Source organism: Botryllus schlosseri, chromosome 15 (genome assembly GCF_051294905.1).
Source record: "Botryllus schlosseri isolate E-star chromosome 15, Bs_hap1, whole genome shotgun sequence".
Lineage (NCBI taxonomy): Eukaryota > Metazoa > Chordata > Ascidiacea > Stolidobranchia > Styelidae > Botryllus > Botryllus schlosseri.
This window is the reverse complement of record NC_137250.1, coordinates 5833197-5838211: the sequence shown is the minus strand read 5'-3', so window position 1 is coordinate 5838211 and position 5015 is coordinate 5833197. Positions and strand designations below refer to the sequence as shown.

The following is a 5015-nucleotide window of genomic DNA, read 5'->3' as shown; positions in this document are numbered from 1 at the left end:
CGCAATAGCCGCCTGAGGTGGTCAATCGATTGCGATATTGATTTTCTATTCAGACCATTTTGCTAAAAAGTGCTTATCACATACAAAAGTACATGAGTTGATCACAATAGAGAATCGTTTTTCTAGGCATTGGTTATCAAGTTGGGATAATTTCCCTCTGGAACTTGACTCCAAAAGTCAAGTAGGTCTTCAATTTTAAATAATTGCTTGAGTTAGATATCTGACTGCATTACTAGCAACTCAAGTTGAAAATTACGAGGGGCAGTGGCAACATCAACTGCGATAGGATTTCAAAATATTTTCATCATGGCCAAAAATCATTCATTCCGTCAACGCGGCGGTTCAGCTCATCAATACGTTACTGATAAGCCTATATTGTATGCATCAAATGATCCATTGGTTTGATGGTCAGATACTGTTGAGAAAATGTGTTGTAACACCACCTGCATTCAAGTCTCGTGGTATGCTGACTGGCATTTGAGTGCCGATCCGAACGCATTCGAGTGGGAATAAAATTTTTGGCGTGAGTTGAGTTACGAAATCGAATCGCTACTCAGCATCAGATGATTTGGTCCCCACCCGTAATTATAAAGTCCAGACTGAATTTAATTTTTTTGTTATAATTTGATTTTTTAATATTTTTGTGGGGTTTTCAAACGTCAATGGGAGCCGCACGAAGGTTATCTGGGAGCCGCGGTTGGAAATCACTGCTTTAGACTCTCTACACTGTAAAAAATCTGGTAGATTTACTGGGAAATATCTGTAAATTTTACCGCAAATTACCGGTCGCAGCCAATTACTGTGCGTAGCTTGTCATTTTACATTTTGATATGTAATATTACCTTAATATAGCTGTAAAGTAAGTTACCAGAATTTCTTCGCAAAATTACTGACAGTTACTCCTTACTTCAGTTTACCGGGCTATTGGCAAAATTGATTAGCATCAAAATCGCTGCAGCCAATGTATATGTAGAACTGAATGTGACTGATATATCATTCTTGAGGTGATTTGACCTGATTGAACCTCGTTTGCGAGACTGGGGTCTGTCATACCGAAATTGTTGGCCCTAGTATCAATTTAAGCTTGGTAGGGTACAAGAAATAACTGACAATCGTAGCTAATGTGTTACACCGCAGCCATATTATATTATAAGGCAATGGCTGTACGGCCAGTCTCGCTGGTTACATTCGTTGTCACGGATAAGGCTGATAAGTTAGAAAATTGGTTCGGGATGTATAATATTGCTCAGGGAAACTAGAAATATCAGCACCGCATGCTCAACTGACCATTTGTTAATGGCGGACAAGGCGACCTGTAATAGGTTACATTAGGTGACTGCATTTTCTGAGATTCGTAGTAAACAACCAACGCACAACTGTGACATCACAAGCAGCGTCTGGTTAGGTATAGGTAAGTACAGTAAGTAGTGAACAACACATGGAATTTATACGAAATTAGATGAAAAAAGGGACTATATGCAATGATAAATGTTTCTGTATGGAAAAAACGACCCAGATCAAACATTATAACGTGGCCAGTAAATATTATTGGCGTCATGTGTCAGCGGATGAATACCATTTATTTCGAAATCGTTCGAGTGTCGTCTGGCCAGTGGCCATTAGTGAGATTTGAGCAAAGGGTGGAACGAAGCTTGTTGTGCTTGAAGAAAGTGAACACGATCGTTGAAGATTCCTAGGAATGCTGAATGGAATACGCATCTTAAAAGGTAATACAGTACTACATATTATTTTTTACCGTGAATATCTGACTCTGCACACCAACCCTCGATGACTTAGATTTCATGATTAATATATTTCATTCGCCGCATTCTCTGTTCTAGTTTGGGATATTTGTCGACTTATATAGTGACCACATACTCCTCTGCGGAGGAGTTGAAACTGTTGGCTTGGTAATGTCATTTTCGGGCCATATCATAGATATGTTTTCATCCACTGCTGGATTTGTTTGCCACACATGCCACCTTAAATTAGGAACCTTTTGCTTCAATACAGAGATAAAGTCATGAATCTCTGCTATGTCATGTAAAAGGCGGAGCCGTCATCACACAATGTGCCAGTACCGGTACTTCAAAACATAAACATGTTATATTCTTGTTAGCCTTAGTCTTAGTCTTTATAATGTCATGTCCACTGTCCAGGTTAGGAACTTTGCTTTATATAGCGACTTACGCATGAATTCTTTTTAGTGGAACTGCATGATACTACTTACGCAGAAGGAATGAGAACGAGAAAAAGAAACAATTGAAGTTTGGCCGGTGGTGGAATTAATTCACGTTTTCTTGAGACCACTCGTGTTACTGCATGTCTCCTAAAGAAGAATTAGACCTCCAGCAGCAATATTTTTCCATCGATAACCACTTCATCGTGATATCATGAATGAATATACAGTTTGTTCCAATGTCGTTTTGGGGATGTGAAGAAAATGTTGCGATATTTTTGCATCGGGTTGCTTTGCGATAGGTATGGATGTACGTGAATTTACAAGCTGGTATGTAATCCTGATTTACAGGGACAGCATGTAGGTAGGTATAGGCGGTAAAATGACAGTCTCGATCGCAAATGTACAGGAGAACATGTAGATTAGATATAACGGAGGTGACTGTAACATTACAGTCTGGCGTGTAAAGTGAGATTGCCGGACGAGTATAAGTTAAATTTACATTGACTAACGATAATGTTAGATTACCACGAAATGTTTGGCTACCGTGCTTCCAAACATTTCGCGGTAAATCGAGGTTTATATTTTTTACAGTGTACGAAGCGATGCTTACTATTCAGCCCACTTCTGTGGAAGCAGAAATACAATTCAATGCATGTGGACTATTTTCTACAAAACTCCGGTCCCGACCACACGATGCCACAATTGATGCATTGTGCTTCATACACTGTAAAAAATAAAAACCTCGATTTACCGCGAAATGTTTGGAAGCACGGTAGCCAGACATTTCGTGGTAATCTAACATTACCGTTGGTCAATGCAAATCCAACTTACACTCGTCCGGTAATCTCACTTTACACGACAGACTGTAATGTTACAGTCCCCTCCGGGTATATCCAATCTACATGTTCTCATGTACATTTGAGACCGAGACCGCTTACCTACCTACATGCTGTCCCTGCAAATCAGGATACATACCAGCTTGTAAATTCACGTACACCCATACCTATCGCAAAGCAACCCGATGCTAAAATATCGCAAAATTTTCTTCACACTCCCAAAACGACATTGGAACAAACTGTATATTCATTCTTGATATCACGATGAAGTGGTAATCGATGGAAAAGAATTGCTGCTGGAGGTCTAATTCTTCTTTAGGAGACATGCAGTAACACGAGCGGTCGCAAGAAAAGGTGAATTAATTCCACCACCGGCGAAACTTCCAATTGTTTCTTTTTATCTTCCTCATTCCTTCTGTGTAACTAGTATCTTGCAGTTCCACTAAAAAGAATTCATGAGTAAGTCGCTATATAAAGCAAAGTTCCTAACCTAGACATGACATTATAAAGACTACCAAGACAAATAGGCAAACAAAAATATACGGTAACATGTTTTGAAGTAGCGGTACTGGTACATTGTGTGATGAAGGCTCCGCCTTGTACATGATATAGCAGAGATTCATGACTTACTTTATCAATGTATTGAAGCAAAAGGTTCCTCATCCTCACCAATTCCACTCTGGATATGAGGTGGCATGTGTGCCAAACAAATCCAGCAGTGGATGAAAACATCTCTATGCTATGGCCCGAAAATGACATAAACAAGCCAACAGTTTCAACTCCTCCGCGGCGGAGTATGTGGTGTCACAGGTCACTATATACGTAGACTAGTATCCCAAAATAGAACAGAGAATGCGGAGAATGAAATATTTCAATCATGAAATCAAAGTGGTGTGCACATTGCACAGTCGCAGATATTCACGGTAACAAGTACTATGTAGTACTGTACCTTTTACGATGCGTATCCCATTCAGCGTTCCTAGGAATCTTCCACGATCGTGTTCACTTTCTTCAAGCACAACAAGCTTCGCATCACCCTTTGCTCAAATCTCAATAATGGTCAGATAACGATACGACACTCGAACGATTTCGAAATAAGTCGTATTCATCCGCTGACATGCCACCAATAATATTTGCTGGCCACGTTATAACGTTTGACTTAGGTTATTTCTCTTTCATACAGAAACATTTATCAGTACATATAGTTCCTTTCTTTTCCGTCTAATTTCGTATAAATTGATATTTATCCCAAGTGTTGTTCACTACTTTCTGTACTTACTAAACGAGACGCTCCTTGTGATGTCACAGTTGTGCATTGGCTGTTTACTACAAATCTCAGAAAACCAGTAACGCGTAACGGTAACCTATTGTAACCTATTACAGGTCGCCTTGTCCGCCATTAGCAAATGGTCAACTATAGAATGTAAACGTTTACATTCTATAGGTCAACTGAGCATGCGCTGCTGATATTTCTAGTTTCCCGAACAATATTATACATCCTAAACTGATTTTCTAACTTATCAGCCGTATCCGTAACAACGAATGTAACCAGCGAGAACGGCCGTATAGTAGGCTTACCATACGTCCTCTTTTAAGAGGATTTGTCCTCTTTTTTGACTTTTTTGAAAGTGTCCTCGGAGGACGCCCTTTTGTCCTCTTTTTTGAGATTTTGTCCTCTTTTTTGAAAATTTAGGTCAGATTTAGAGGAAATTGCGAGTGATATGCCGCAAATTAGCGCAGAAGTGAAGCTCCGGCGGGTATGTCGGAGGGAAAAGTGGTGATTTCAGCTCTGAACGAAAAGAAGACCTTTTTTTTTTTTTTTTTTTTTTAGTCATCCACCTGGTAATGTGGAGTGAAAAACGTAGCTCTGAGTGGAAGTGATGACCTTTTTTTTTTTTTTTTTTTTTTTTTAGTCAACCGATCATGAAGCGGGTGAAATTTACCTGTTTTTGAGAATTCTTCTCCAGTTATGCTTGACTGAAATTTCTGAAAAAGTG

General features: G+C 39.4%; 1 long non-coding RNA gene across 1 annotated transcript; it reads left to right on the top strand.

The window, feature by feature from the left end:
- The first annotated feature begins 1382 nt into the window (after window positions 1–1382).
- LOC145456793 (uncharacterized) lies at window positions 1383–4587 on the top strand. Its single transcript, XR_013920707.1, has 3 exons — window positions 1383–1727; window positions 2208–4427; window positions 4463–4587. It is a non-coding gene; the product is annotated as an uncharacterized LOC145456793 (long non-coding RNA).
- The last annotated feature ends 428 nt before the right edge of the window (window positions 4588–5015 follow it).